The 17,054-nt window shown below is 36.7% G+C and overlaps 1 protein-coding gene across 1 annotated transcript in view; it reads right to left on the reverse strand.

The window, feature by feature from the left end:
• The window catches only part of slc8a2b (solute carrier family 8 member 2b), a 65,763-nt gene that overhangs the window by 19,917 nt on the left and 28,792 nt on the right, over window positions 1-17,054 (reverse strand). The window lies entirely within an intron of this gene.

Raw genomic sequence — 17,054 nt, forward strand, 5'->3', positions numbered from 1 at the left:
CCGCTTTTGAAGTTTAAAGAGAAGCACTCAAATATTTCATTGAGGGTGAGTCGACTTTGGTGACTGAATCGTCAAACAATGCTTACAGCCATTTTTTTTTCTAGTTAAGCTCAGTTAAGTTTGTCGCCAGGCTCTACCGAACACACTATGACAAAATCTTGAAGTCCTTGAAATTATTGTCGCCGATATGTGTATACGGTTCAAACTTGGTAGCCAATGGACAAAATCTCTAGGACATGTTAAGAGTCTCTGAAGGACCCCGTGGAAATGGCCCAAATGACCCTAAAATGGCTGCTTTAAACCAAAATGGAAGACTTCTTGTGTCTTTGAATGTATGGATTCTTGAATGTTATTTGTGTGTCTCATATATATAGCCATGCCAATCAAATGTCATGATGTTATGTGAAATTGGCTGCAGGGTCTACATTAAAAAAATATATATATTAGCGAGTTACCGCTATCCTGTCCAATTCTGTCCTATTTGTGACTCGTTGTGTCCCATTTCTCACAGGACGTAACCAACTCCTATGCGATGTTATTATTGTCATTTACCGTTATTAGGGATGTTCGATACCACTTATCTTCAGACCAGTATGAATACTTAATTCTTACCATTAGTACTTTTGATATATAAAATTTCCAAGAAACAACAATGACAGATCATCCATCCATCCATCCATTTTCTTGACCGCTTTTCCTCACTAGGGTCGCGGGGGTGCTGGAGCCTATCCCAGCTGGCTTCGGGCAGTAGGCGGGGTACACCCTGAACTGGTTGCCAGCCAATCGCAGGGCACACAGAGACACGAACAACCATACTCACAATCACACCTAGGGACAATTTGGAGTGTTCAATTAACCTGCCATGCATGTTTTTGGAATGTGGGAGGAAACCGGAGTACCCGGTGAAAACCCACGCAAGCACGGGGAGAACATGCAAACTCCACCCAGGAAGGCCGAAGCCCGGACTCGATCTCACGTCCTCTGCACTGGGAGGCGGACGTGCTAACCAGTCAGCCACCGTGCTGCCCCAATGACAGATCATTTAAAAAAAAAAAAAAAGACCTATACATATCCCAATATAGCAATTTTCCATAAAATTGTGTGAAATTAATAGCAATTTTCTGTTCTTCTAATTTCTGGTTCCTGATCGTAAATCAGCCACAAGAGCCATCATGAGTACCAATACCTTGAAACAAGGCCGGGTATCGGCCCGCTATTTGCTCTACCCAATGGCATCTGCAGTAAAATATCCGTCACAATATAAACAACCAGAAGGAATTCATGAAATTCTGTTGCTCAGCAAGACTGTTCTGGCATAAAAAGGCACACATACAGACCCCCCCCCCCCAAAAAAAAAAGAAAGCATGTGAACTAGAGTTGAATGACAAAGCTGTGAGAGTGTTGATGGAGCACAGGCGCAGTCTGTTGCCATGCCGACGGGGGCAGAGATCCTGAGGGGCAATCGATCGATGGTGGAGCGATGAGGGGGTTGTTTTGGAGAAAGCGAAAAAGAGAGCAAACATTCATTCATCAACCCGAGGAGACAGAGCTGAGGGCCTACTTAATTCATTCAATGACGCACACACACTCACGCACACACAGAATTTTAAAATGTAACAACATAAATAACAGAAGGGGCAATAAATGTATGGTGAATATATTGTTAGATTAGAATGTTACTGTAGACCTCCAAAAGGCCGATCAATCCTAATTTGGATCAGTTGTGATTCATGCATTTTTACTGTAAAAAATAAGGGGGGGATTCCCTAATCTTTCAATGTTAACAGAAAAAAAGCATTTATCCACATCAAAACTGAGTGAATATCCATCGTTTAGTTGTTGTTGTTTTTTGCCTAATCCTGCAAACCAACAGCGCTGACAACACAACTGGCGTTACCTCTTCAATGTCACTCAGTAGAGTGCAGACCTCCGCCAAGGCTGAGCAAATAAAAATGTCTGTGTGATTTGTTTGAGTAGTCAGAAAGCAGTCCTGCAGGTGATTGTGCAATTGCACTTGTTACCACCACTGCCATCTGCTGGATCGGGTAGGTCACTGCCCTCACTTAACCCTAATAAATAGGGGTGTGTCAAAAAATCGATTCTCATAAGAATCGCGATTCTTATTTAGTACAATTCAGAATCTATTTAAAATGTCCCAAAATCGATTTTATTTAAATTATTTTATACTGTCTTCCCTTTGTTTGTGTGTGCCTTTATTGGGAGCGCTGTTCATGTTGTACCCGATTTGGCCACTTAGGGGCAGTGTGGTTCCACGCGGTCCGATTACACTGTTAAGTTGTAACCACATTAGAGAGTAGAAGGGTAAAGTCACGATCAAGTTATTCTAATAAAAGTTTGTTAGTTTTTTTTTGGCGTGGAGCCGTTCTTTTGAGTGATAAAACTGCCGCAGGTAGCGCACTAATTAGCTTTAGCGAGTCAGACTGGAGTAGATCATTACGATTCCTTGAACAGCTATAATTTGAAGCAAAAATCATTGACAATCAAATCATTTTTGAAACAAAAATTGTTCTTAATCGAAAATCGATTTTGAATCGAATCGCACACCCAAGAATTGGAATCGAATCGAATCGTGAGACATTCAAAGATTCATTCAAATAATGCAAGATGACTGGAACACGTCTGAAAATCTCCAGGAACTGCTTTTATTTTGGTTCACTATAAAATGTTGTCTTATGAAATTATGAGTTTTTGTGTGTGTCAAGGTCACCAAAAAGGCGATTCACTAATTTGAAAACAAAAACATCAATTATAGGAGGGGTGTCACACCTGCATGCTCAGGTACTAATGGTGATATCAAATGTGTTCTGCAGCACCTTTGCAATCAAATGCTTTTGCAGCTCTGTGGCCCTCAGGCCGCCTTTGTGACTGGCACTCGGTAGCTCTGACAGATTGTCCGCTTCTCCTTTACGCTCACTTCCATATGCTCACATTCATTATTCATTCCGTTGTGGTTATAGTAAAGTATTTGCTCGCTATCCGTTAACAAGCATCTATATCTTGTTTATGCTTCTTTTTTTTCTTCTTTTTTTTTTAATATCAGGAGCAAAAAAAATCTTCATAAAAATGCAATGGAATTGGATTGGTTTAGCATCAGTTTCCACATGCAGGGACGCCGATGCATGAATACACAACCTTGTGGCACTGCTTTGAGATATTTCCAGTCATCTCTCTACTAGTACAAGAGCTTCAAATTTGGCAGCCATAACAATGGCTAGTTTGTCCGTGAAGGCAAAATGAACCTAAGATGGCTGCTTCAAACCAAAATGGCAGAATTGATGCAGCTTTTCAGGCATGGCTTATTGAGATTTTTGTGTGCTCGTGATAGACATATCTACCTAAGTTTACGTTGCTCAATAAAATTGGTTTTGATGGCTTAATTTTCAAAAGTCTAGCGCGGTTCAGCTATTCCACTTTCATGTTTTATGAGGAGACATCAAAGGTCCCTGGCATGCATGCCCTGCCCACAAACAACGACAAAATCTTGAAAGTCCTTGCAACTAATTGACACCCATCGAACAAAATCTCAAACAATGAAGGATCCGTGGAAATTACCCTAAAATATCTGCTTCAAACCAAAATGGGAGACTTCCTGTGTCTTTTTAGGTATGGCTTCTTGAGACTTATTTGTGAGTCTACGCATGGTAAACTTTTTTCAAACTTTGTTACCACACACAATGACCAAAACTCAAATTCTTCACAATGTAGTGTTGTCTTTGCTATCATCCGCCCGTCTCGTACAAATTCGCTAGCAATCAGACCTCTCTAGGACAAGTCTGTCTTTTAAAGCAGTGGTCCTCAACCCTGATCCTCAGGGACCGGTATCCAGCCTGTTTTCTATGTCTCCCACAGCCAACACAGGTGGAGATCGTTATCAGCCTTCTCCAGAGATTGCTGATTAGCTGATGATATGATTCACCTGTGTGGGAGGCATGGAAAACAGGCTGGATACCGAAATTGCCAATTATTTTGAACCAAAGTGGCATGGCTTCTTGATACTTTTTTGTGGGTCTACTCATGATTGACATATCTACCAAATATCATGTTGCTAAATGAAACTGGCTTTGGGGGCTGAATTATCAAAATATTGCAGGAGGCACTACCAAGAGTCATCAATCGTGACTGCCTTGCTCCGTCCACACACAATGGCAAAAATCCTTGTAATAGAGTCATTTATATGTCTGGTACGGATGGTTGAAATTTTGGTAGCAATTTTCTAGGTCAAATGCTGTTTGGAGGATCCCTGGAAATTATGAAAATGACCCTCTTTTAACCAAAAATGTCCTTTTTTCTGTGTTCTCAGGCATGGCTGAGACTTTTTTTGTGTGTGTAGGCTCATGGCAGACATAGCTAACACATTTCATGTTGCTAAGATAAACGATTTCATTGATGCATTTGTTGAGGTCTTAACGTAGCATTTTTGATTGTTAACGTTGACGTTTGTAGCAATAAAAACGCTCTAAAGTTTGGTTGATGCATTGACACTGAGACGTGTTTGTAACATTCCAGCTATTGATTTTGCTCTCAATCATTCGTTGTGCATTGTGAGTCTGCACATTTTTAGTTCGAGCACGGTGCACTGGAGGAGACTTAGTGACTGAAGCCATAAATAAATAAAAAATCCACTTAAAAGCTAAGAGTTGTGTGAACGTTCATCTCTCCGACGCGGTGAAAAGTGGCATCACGTTGCACTTTGAGCCCCATCTGCGCATCCTTTCAACATGTCTTTTGCCAGAGCCCGGCACAAACACACCAATGTGTGTGAAATTGTCTTTTAGCTGGCAGGAAGCGCCGCCGTCTTTGAATGGAGAAAGACGCAGAGGCAAACACAGAGCGCGGAATGCTCTGCCGAGGGGAAGATTGCCTCTAAATTGGTAAATAATAAAGATCCCTATTGGACTCTCAAGGACAAATTCCTCACACTCTAAAAATCACTACTTTTATATCTGCTGTTTACTATTGTATTGTAAAAGCTTTGCATTTTTTCTTTACGAGTGAGTCATCATAATAACGTTGTGTGCCAGTTAACTCATCATCAGCAGCTACAGTGGACAGCTATTAAAAAAAATCTGTTTTCTCTCAGACTCCGACATTTGTCTCCAATGTTTACAAAACACTACAGACACTTATGTTCATGCTTTATGGTTATGTACTCCGGTTATGTATTTCTGGACTAAAGTCTTAGAAAAACTTTCCGCTATTTTGGACTGTAGGATACCTTTATCTCCAAACTTGTGTTTGCTAGGTGACCTAACAACAACTGACTTACCACATAAACAATTTCAATCTACACTTGTAGCCCTTACTATCGCAAAAAAAACAATTCTTGTTAACTGGAAAAATAAGCAAACTCTGAATATCGACCAATGGTCTAACCTCCTCATAAATCACATTTTAATGGAAAAAATATCTGCCTCAAATAAAAACCAAATACCAAAATTTATAGAAACATGGTCTACGTATATAGAATTTTTTAACCTAATTCTGGTTACTTAATTCTGTCTGTTAGCGAGAGCCACTACATCGTGATAACTTACATTGATGTTTCTGCATTTGGCAATTTATTATTATATTATATTATTAGTATGGGATTTTTTTTTAATGGGCTTTAGGTGAACTGATGAATACACACACGCACGCACGCACACGCACGCACGCACATGCACATGCTCACCCACATACAAAAAATATATATATATATATATATATATATATGTGTATATGTATATATGTGTGTATATGTATATATATGTATATATATTTAAAAAAAAAAAAGAAAGAAAAAAAAACATTTTTTTTTAATTTAGTTTTTTTTTTTAAAAAGGAGAGCAATGATGATGTCAAATCGAATGAACAATACTGAGCTCTCCTGAAAAAAAACAAAAAAAAAAACAGTTTTGTATCACTGTTGCACTTTAGTCACTTCCATGGTTATTAAAGTTAACAAAATGAACCAAATAAAAACTTAAAGAAACAAAATAAAACTAAACTTGAAAAAAAAATGGAAGACAAAGAAGAGAGTTCTAAAAATATATATATATATACCTAATGTTTATAGAACTATAAATAGATTTATAGTATAGTATTACTGTCCGGCCATACAGAAAATAGAACGGTTAAACAAACGTTTAGGAGAAAAAATCACGCCACAATTACTCATTTACTATACTAATACATAAAGGCTATAAAAAAAAAATATATATATATATATATATATATATATAAAAAAATAAAAAAAATAAAACACTAAATCTATTCAAAAATTAAACTAAAATGAAGCATTTAAAAAAAAAAATCCAAACCAAGCATTTTCAAAAAATGAAAACTAATAAAAACATGAAGGCTCTACAAAGTAGTAAAAAAAAAGTCAAAATAAAAATAAATGCTATAATAAAATATCCAAAACTATCATTACTATCATTTTGGTAACTTGGCAAGACTAGTTTAGCGTTTTTGGGATTCATTTATTTATTCTACAGTATATGCATGAGGTTTATCATACTGTAGCTCTTGAAAATCTGCTTTCTTCTATTATACATGAGTATTGATGTCAAAGTTGCAAATCAGTCACTACAGCGAACAGCAACTTTTCATCTAATCAGTTAATTGGCAATTCATTGACTTCTCTGTCACACTGTCACAGCTCGCTAATTCCAATCACTTCAGTTGTGCAGATCTCCATTGGCGACCAATCCTCCAAAGTGTGCGTGCTGATTAATTAACGTGCGGGTCCCAAATGGTTTAAAGTGCAGAAACTTGTTGATTAAATATCAAAGAGACGCATCAGAGGGATTTAAATCAATAGTGTCTACAGCAGATGGTACACACACGCACACACAAACACCGGGTTGTTGTTTTCTTTCCCGGGTTCGTGCCCGTGGGTCATACCTAAACATGCCCGACAGCTGAGCTTGATCCGCGTTGTCATCTCTGGGGACAAAAGCTTGTTTTCATATCCGCGCCTCCAGCTGCTGTAAGCCTCTCTGAACATTTTATGATGGCGTCACATCAGGCGTTAAATGGAAACATATTCTCTTATTTGCTATGCCAACAGTTTTTTTTTTTTTACAATTTTAAACAAAGACTCTTGATGACTCATGGATATAGAAAAACTAATGCTTTGAATAGCTGTCCAATGCAGTGATGTAAAATGTTATGCCCATAGCAATAGTTGACCATGTTGTGAGTTGTGACTGTTTGACACCAAAGGTCACATATACGGAACAAAACCTTTTTTTAATTAATTTTTTTATAGATGTCTACTTAAGGGTGTGTAACAAACTCAACGTCATTTAGAGAAAAATATATTTAAATTGAAAATTTGTAATGAAAAATAAAATAGATATTTAAACAATAAACATTTACAAATTAATTTATTTTAGAAATGGCAAAAATAAATAAATAAATCCAAATATGCATAAAGTAAAAAACAAATAAGAAAATCCCACCTTTTTTAAATAAAAATATTTTAAAAAATTAATAATTAAATTACTTAACTACATACTCAGTGAAATATTTATATAAAACTATTAAATGATGAGAATATTGTTTAATTTTGCATTATTATTTTTTTCATGTGATATTTTCTGCTGGCTGTCACTGCCCCACTTGGTTTCCAATGCAAGTGGACTTGAATAAACAAATTCCTTGATCTGCTCATTTACTGCACTTTTACTATGTTCACAATAAGGTGGTGCCGTGAGATATGAGTGCATTGACGTGCAAGTTTTTCGAGATATGAACCGTCACTTTCTGTCTTGAGATACAAGCCAAATTTGAGATCAACTTTTGATTCAGACCCCACCACTAACAGCACACTTCCCAACAAACAGCCATCATCAATTCAAATTGGTTTCCTTGCAGTGGAACCCAAATATCAGTTGGTGGCTTGTTTGTGCGTGTTTGCAGGTTGTGTGGAGAGCAAATGTTATTTATGTGTGCTTTTATACAGTACAATACTGTTGAGTGCATATTTTCTCATTAAAAAAAAACACGTTTAAAAAAAATTTGCAGTTCCATTTAGTTACTAGTGTTTTGATATATGAGCATTGTCACGGGACAACTTTAACTTGTATTTCAAGATGCCACTGTATTTTGATCTTCAGTCAAAGTCATACTGGGACACAGTGTACTTAGCAAATACAATATCACAGGTGAGAGAAGTTTTTCATCTAATTGTGTTTGTGATCGTACATTAGTGCAGCTTTAAGGTAAATGAATATATTTGTGATGTGTGAGTGGTGTGTTTTAAAAAAAAACAAAAAACGAATTATTCTTTGTATTTATGAGACGGTTTCTGTTGAGCGCACCTTAATTTTGTTTTGTAGTCTTGCACAATGGCACTTAAGTATCTTTATTTTTTGTCTTTAATCTAGGCCAATTTCTCTGTTCAGCCATGCAGACTGGACCGAGGTGTTTGATTTTCTTGTGAGAAAACTCGGGAGAGCAAACACCGTTTTGACAACAAGCTACTGAACATTCATTGCACGCATGCGCCCCCCCCCCCCCCCCACACACACACACACACACACACATTGTGAGTCGTCATGGAAATGGAGCAGGACACTTTTTTGTGAGAGCAAAAAGTGCTTTTCAGGCAGTTTGACAGGTGCAATCTAAAGAGGAGCTGCTCTACTTTCATTAACTAAAGACTTTGTGCAGCAAAGCAAGCAACAAGCAAGCCCGCCAGCTGCCAAATGTTTATTATTGTCGAATCAATAGCATGAGCATTAAATGACTTCCCGTTTCATGTTTAAATTAGCACACAGCACTTTAAAATATTGGATATTTTCAGAGCGTTCCTGAGATCGTTGCTTCGACAGAAAAAAAAATCAAAAGTTAAGTGCACATAGGGTCCTACATTTTAAACAAACAAAATCTGGAGCCAAAAATAGAATACAGCACAGGCCAAAAGTTTGGCCACACCTTCTCGTTCAATGCTATGCTTTATTTTCATACCTATGTAGATTCTCACTAAAGGCATCAAAACTATGACTACAACTATCAAACGCACGTGGAGTTATGTACTTAACAAAAAAAGGTAAAAATAAATAAAGTAAATACATAAATAAATAGTCACCCTTTTCTCTGATGACTTTCTTGGCATTCTCTCGATGAACTTCAAAAGGTAGTCATCTGAAAGGGTTTTCTAACCGTCTTTAAGGAGTTCCCAGATGTAAGAATGCCAAGAATATGTAAAAAAGTAATCAGACCAAAGGATGGCTATTTTGAAAATTTTATAAAATAAAACATGTTTTCGGTTATTTCACTTTTTTTTTTGTTAAGTGCTGTAGTGTAAACATGGACAAGGACACAGGCCCTTGAAAAAAAAAATTATTCAATTTAATCAAATCAGAGCAAAAAGATTCAACAAAAAATTCCAACATCAACTAATAACTAAAGTTGGGCCCAATTTAAACGAGGTCAACTCAACATAACAACTCAAACTGGACTGACCTCAAGACAAACTTAAATAGAGGTCGATAAACCTAAATGAACACAAGAAGGAGGTATGACTACAAAACAAACAAAATCACCAACTTAATTCTATAGGACAAATTAACAAACAATATATGTCAACACTAACAAGTAAAAACTAAAGTGCATTTAAATCAAGTAAAAAAAATTTTTTTTAAAAAGAAATACTCCAAACAAATCATTAAATAAATTCCCCCCTCCAATCTTGAACAATGGCAGGTGCCATATCTTCACTCCTCCCACTTTCCAGCCTGGTTGCTTCCCTCAAACAAATGCAGTAAATATTCACACACCCCTTGGAAAATATGTGTCCAAACAAAACTACCGACTTAATATTAACTGAAAATATTAAATCATTTAGTAAGCAAAAGCAAATTCAAACAATACTGACATTACAAAATTCCCATTTTATGTATTTATTTATGATGTAGTACGACTGAAGCATCAGCGTTTCTTTAACATAAAAACCATCACTGCAACAATAGTCGTATTCACATGCATGCTTGTTCGCTAATGGCCTCTACAATGCTCATTCATCACAACTTGGCTACGGCCACCTTTGGACATAATGAGCCATTATTGTTACTTTTGCCCACAATGCACTGCGGTCGCCCGTTCAAGCCATCAGCCTCTTTCTGGCTGGTTGACTCACCAGTGTCAATCACATCCCTGCTGGGCTGGATGGCATATCTGTGTGTGACAGAGCGACACGCACGGGCTGTTATTGTGTTACAACACTCGGGTGAATGCTCCATTTGTTTAGAAATTGATTGACAGTCAGAGAAGTGGGTCAGATCAGCTTGATTTCGAAACCAAAACTTCACTAAAAAAGGACTTTTGAGAAAACTTGAGCCCAAGTGAAACCCTCAGTTTCAGTTCTATTCATTCAGTGGATGAAATGAAGGCCCTTTAGCTTTCGTAAGGACTGTGGAAATTTGGTCTAAGAGGAATATTTTTATTTAAAAGGAATATTTTGATTCTCTATTCCTCCATCCACTCGTTATTTTATTTTATTTTATTTTATTTTATTTTATTTTATTTTATTTTATTTTATTTTATTTTATTTTATTTTATTTTATTTTATTTTATTTTATTTCATTTTATTTTATTATTATTTTTTTTTCCACTGCTGTAAGAACCCTATGGGAGAAATAAAGTTACAGTTCAGTTGTATTTAACTTATAAATTCATTACCTATCCATTTCATCTTTAAGAATAGTTTGCTTTTAATTTTAAACATTTTTTTACATACAATTTTTTAATCCAAAATAGTCTTTTTTTTTTAAAATTTGCTACATTTGTGTAAAAATTAAAACTGTGCACAATGTTAAAGTGAATTGCAACAAAATTAAATATACTTAGGAATAAAAAAAAATGTTTTTTGTTAAACACTTAGGTCTACAGCACTACCGTGTTTTATATTTACATTGGTCAAGATGGTGATAACTGGAAACCTAAGTATTTTTTCAAGTGGTACTTGGTATAAAACGTTTAACAATCACTGTCTTATCTTATTACATCAATTAAATATTTATTCATGCTTAAGCGTGTACATGGTTGCTCATGTCCGTCCACTTAAACAAGTATTGACACACATGCCAAGAAGCCTCGAGGACCTCCGCATCGCGGTTACGACCTTGACAGAGCAATTTCACTGTGTGGGTCCCTGGAGAGAAAGACCTCCGCTGATCTGAACCGGCCAAAACGGCAAGGAAAAATTATTAAAATGGAAAAAAAAAAAGTGTATATATAAATAAATACAAATAAATAAATAAATCTAGGAACTGTATCTTATATTGATTTGTAAGATATTATCATTTGTGTGATGATCCAGGAAGGCAGGGGCCAAATTCTTTTTGACAGCACTGTACACGATTTATCTGATCTTTTCTTTCTCCTCCCGAAGGTTTTGTCAACCGACATAAAGGTCTGAGCAGCTAAATGTCAACGCAAACGCTACGGGACGATCATTGAGTCGGAAGACTCTAAAGTTCACCTCCAATTATCTCCTCCTGATCCCACCTGACACCCTCTGATTGATGGCCAGTTTTAATTGAAGTCCTGTTTAAAAGTATAACAAACATTTATAGTGTTGTTCTAAAGTGGTGCCGTCAGTGTTTCACTAGCAGAGTTAAAAGCGCAATCAAATTCATTAAGAAAAATCAGGAGAAAGTGACTCTTTTATTGACGCTTCACAATGACTCATCTAAGCGCTAGGATCGTTTGTGGGTCGATGGGTAGCAGCCCTTGAGAGTCTTCTGTTATTAAGCTGATAAAAGACATAACAGATGATATCATTACACAGCGAGTCATCATTATGTGAACACCCCATATTAACACAAAGCTCAACAATCTCATAATTGGCTCATTTCGATAGAGACGATTTTGCTGCTGGCTCACTGAGCTCGTCGCCGGCCGACGTGGCGCAGAGAGAAAAGACACATTTGAACTGCCACTTGTTACTAAACACGATCCGTTGGGCACAGAACGCAATTTGAAAGAAGTTGCCTTACTGCATGTCATTTTGTAATTCATGTTTTACATCTTTAGACTTGGTGAAGCAGCATGTTACAAGTTATACAACTGTAACCCTTAAAAAAAATTCACAATAATATATTCCACGCAGCCCCACTAGTCTAAATATGGTATTCTGGTTAATATTGCGTGAATGGAATACGAGTTAAGCAGCCGTTTTTATCCTTCCGTCTCAGATAACAACCAATCACAGCACAGCTTCAGAAAACAGGTGAGCTTTGATTGGTTGTTGCCTGAGCCCTGCGCAACTGTGATGTCATCTTCAGTCGACAGCAAGTGGCAAAATGGCCGCCCCCGGAGATGGATAAAAACGGATGGATTTTACTTTATAACTCATATTACAAAAATGTTATATTAATCAGAATGTCATATTCAGACGATTGAGGTCACATTTAACATATTATTGTAAAAAAAAAAAATTAAGGTTGACTTCCACTTTAAAATGATTGTGTGTACAGTTACTAGTTAATGTTTTTTTGATGGCCGCATTTTGTTTCTATTTCCAGTGTTTCCAACATGGTTAAAATAAACACACACAAAAAACTAATCTTACGATGTGAATTATTTACATATTTATACTCTCACATTGTGTACAAAAACAGGATCAGGGCTGTTATGCAACGATAAACTGATTAGTCATCGTGAAGGGTTTGGGGGAGGGCTTGCATGCATGAGGATGAACACGCCGCTGTCGGGATTCTATTTAAATGCAAATCTAGTCACAGCGGACTGCGCGAGGTTACCCACACAACAGTCAAAGGACACGTTGGGGCACAGCCATTCATGCCCCAGAGCGCAATATAAATGTTCAAATTCACTGTGCTGTTTTGCTGCCAAATTGGGTCAGATGGTTCCACTGCCTAGGACAACAGAAAAGATCAAGTTTGAACTGCTGCATGTTGCGAGGCTGAATATGTAAAGTACAGATCATCATTTTCGCTCCAGCTTTATATAAAAATTCTAATAGACTGTGCTGTTTCACGTCCAAATTAGGGGAGATACAGTAGCTACTATGCCCCACACAACAAAGAAACATTTTCACTGCCACTTGTTGCTAGGCAGAACACATAATGCAAAGTTGTTTTTGCCTAAAAGAATAACAGAAAAAAAAACTGAATCAGGCAGTCAAATTCACTGTATTTGTTTCTTGCCAACTTGGGGGGAAACCCGTAGCTGCTCTGCCCCACACAACAGAGAAGTGATGAACACCTGTTGCCAGGCAGAATTCGTTGGGGGTAGCCATTTTACCCGCAAAGCATAATATTAAAAGTCGAACTTGGGGCAGATAGTGCCACTGCTCGACAAAGCAGAGAAAGAAAAGACTGTATTTGCACTTGTTTCTAGGTGGAACACATTGAGAACTGAGAACTGTCATTAAACTCATTCACTGCCATTGACGGCTATAGACGTCAAAAATTCATTCCTTTTAGTTTAACATTTTTTCCCACTTTTGTTAACAAGAGTATGAAAACCTATTAAAAAAAAAATATTGTATATTTAGAACAGATATAAAATTTGTGATTAATCAAGAGTTAACTAGTGAGGTCACGCGATTAATTATGAGTGCAAAATGTACAAATGTAATTTTTTTTCGTAATTAATCACATGATTTCACTAGTTAACTCACAATTAATCAAAAAAATTATATATCTGTTCTAAATGTACAATATATTTTTTTCTAGGTTTTCATACTCTTGGTAACAAAAGTGTGTGTGTGTGTGTGGGGGGGGGCTAATGCCTAACTAATAGAAATTGTTCAAATGATTTTTTGACATCTATAGCCATCAATGGCAGTGAATGAGTTCCAAAAAAAAAAAGAAGAAAAAAAGAACAAGCAGTCAAACTCAATGCGCTTGGGGCATATAGCTACTCTGCCCCACACAACAGGCACAGGACCGATTTGCACTGCCAATTGTTGCTAGGCAGAATGTGTGGGGCTTAACCACATTCCATTTATTGTAAATGCAAATTTGATTACATTATGTTAACAACACAAGGGAGGCGAAAAGGCTGCAGACAGTCAGGGGGGGGGTAGATGGATAGCAGTGGGATGAGCTACCTGAGAGCTACTGGCTCCAATTATTTCAACAGCCTCTGACTGTGGGGGGTCGTCAGTGGGGAATTTGTCTTATCACGCTCGTATCAGTCGTAGAGATAACCTTTGTCTTCCGTGTTTTCCTCTGAGTAACACAAGTGACTTTGATTGACAGGTCGATGACTTCATAGCCCTTTTTCATACTGTTAAGGTAATATCATGCTTCACTGGGTTCCAAATCAGTTGTATATCTCCCTCATGCAGCCATTTTGCGGAAACTCCTGCAGGAAAGAGGCTATAGTCTAACAAAGCTGGAAATTTTATGGACACCACGCGCCACTGAACGCATCATTCTGAAGGGGGCATGAAATTAAATGAAAATAAAATAAATATTTATAGCTATAATATTGCTAGAAAATAAGTTGTATTTGTTGGAGAGAAAAAATATATATATATTAGAAGAAAGATGGAGAGGTAGATACCTATTACTATTAATCCCTTTATTTAAATTATTAATCCATTGAGAGAAATGGGGAAGTGGTACAGTGTTCCCACGCCTTTTTTTGCATTTCACTATTCCATCGTTACTCACGTTTTTGACTGAAGATACCACAAGATGGCGCCAAAAGCCCTACCTTGGTGCCAAAGAACTGTGTGTGACACATTTCGAGAGAGACAATTTAGTAAAAGGCGAAAGTTACTCAATTTATTTTGCTTTTTTTTATAGTTGGGCTATATTCCTATCCTACAATATTCACTTTTGGATTACAGAATTATGCGAATAAATTCTCTTGTTTTTCATTTATTAATTTGTTTAATATTTATACAAGACATTTTCTAAACACAAGAAAATAGTACTTTTTTTCTCTCAAAAATAGTTGACGTCTTATCTAACACAATAGAAAATGATTCTTGTGAGATAATTTTTTCCTCAAATATCAAATAAGAAAAATGAACTTATCTTCCTAAGATAACCAAGTATTTTCTCGAAAATATCTAACATCGTGAAAACATTTGTTATTTGCTATTTAAACGTTTCTACAGAGGTAGTGATAGATATTATAACATTTTTAATACTTAATTTTATTTTATTAACCATTGTTACACATTATTAACATTTTAATTCTTTATATTAACCTTGTCGAAATGTTTTGTGTCCTGTGCAGAGCAGATGGTGTTGACTTCGTATAGGCTGACCTTAAGCTGGGACATACTATTTAGTCTAAAAAAGTTCCTTCTCAGCGCTTTGTGCGAAAACAGCTTTGGTCCTTGAGAACAGAATCTGTTTTGAACACCCACATCTGACTCTGTTTTCGCCATCGCTCACGGAAAAGTACCAGAGAGTATGTTTTGTCTACAAATGAAAGAGAGGAGGTCTTTTTAACTATAAGAAACCGTCGTGCACGCGGAAGAGCTACATTTGACGCTCTGAATCCCACCTGTTTAAGTGATGATTAGAGGCAGTTATTTGTCCAGAGATTCTCTGTTTTTTATTAAATCATTTTTGCAAAAGGTGTATTTTTCTTACATTAAATCTATCTTCATTTTTGGAACACGCAAAGAGGACATAATAATTTATTCCTCTTTCAGTAGCCACTCTGACCTCCGAGGGTAAGACATTCCAGAGCACTGGAGCCCGAATCGAAAACGCTCTTGAACCCGCAGACTTCTTTTTGGCTTTTGGGATCACTAAAAGACCAGCATCATGGGAACGAAGGTTTCGTGTCGGTATATACAGTCAGGGTTGGGAGGGTTACTTTTAAAATGTAATCCATTACAGTTACAATTTACCTGCTAAAAAATGTAGTTAGTAACGTATTACTCCAATATTGAGTATGCTCATGAAGATAAAATAATATAATATAATATATTGTATACAATGTGCCCCTGCAATTTGCGGGTGATAGGGACCCGGGCAGCCTACAAATAGCAAAAATTCTAGTGTGATTAAAAAGAATGTAGGCTTTTGATTGATTGATTGTTTGATTGATTGATTGATTGCTCTCTCTCTCTCTCTCTTTCACCCTCTTTCGCACTCTCTCTCTCTCTCTAACCCTCTTTCGCACTCTCTCTCACCGTTGAATTTGTAATCCCTCGAAGTAATCCCCATTTTTATTAAATGTACATGTAATCTGATTACATGTTTTTCCCTGTAACTGTAATGGAATACAGTTACTTTTTTTTTTTTTCTTCATACCATTGTAAATGTAAATTAGAGGAGTTGTAGCTAGAAGTTAATATTGTCCACTTCTGGTCCTGTGGACAGAAAAAATGTGCATTGCTGTGTTTGCAGCGGCCGCAACAATTGCTCATTAGTGGCCTGTTCACGTTTAGTGAATGTTTTCTGTATGCACTGCAGCCATCCAGCGAATGTAAAACCTTATTGATCGGCGCATTTATCCCCTGCAAAGCAATTGAATGTCTGGATTTTCCGTTTAAATGAAGACACAATGCTTTTCTTGAAGCTATCATTAAGCGTGGACGTCTTTTTGAAGACACTTACATTTGACATGCGGCCACCTCACTGATTAAAACCCACTTGTGTTTGTGTGGCGCCACCAAGTAGAGCAAAAGTGTGGTTTAACATGGCGGGCACACACATCTGATGACAAGGTCTTGATGATGGTTGTCAAGAGAAAATGTGAGGGGTTGGAAAGCGGGATTCGACTGACGGGGGACAAGACCGGTGAGGATTCAGGCCGAGTGGTTGTGCCGAATAACAAATGAGCAACGGCCTTCTTTGCTTACAATCTCAATTATTTAATTTTTTTCCAAGAAAAATGTATTTCCAATGGTTATTCTCTTAATTTTGGAGCATTTCTCTTGGCTCCATTGCTTGCAGCAATGCATCGTTTTTTTCTTATGTATTTATTTATTATTATTATTATTATTTATTTGTATTTTATTTTATTTTTTATATTTATATATATATATATATATATATATATATATATATATATATATATATATATATTTTATTTTTTTTTTT

Source organism: Vanacampus margaritifer, chromosome 5, assembly GCF_051991255.1.
Source record: "Vanacampus margaritifer isolate UIUO_Vmar chromosome 5, RoL_Vmar_1.0, whole genome shotgun sequence".
Taxonomy (NCBI): Eukaryota; Metazoa; Chordata; class Actinopteri; order Syngnathiformes; family Syngnathidae; genus Vanacampus; species Vanacampus margaritifer.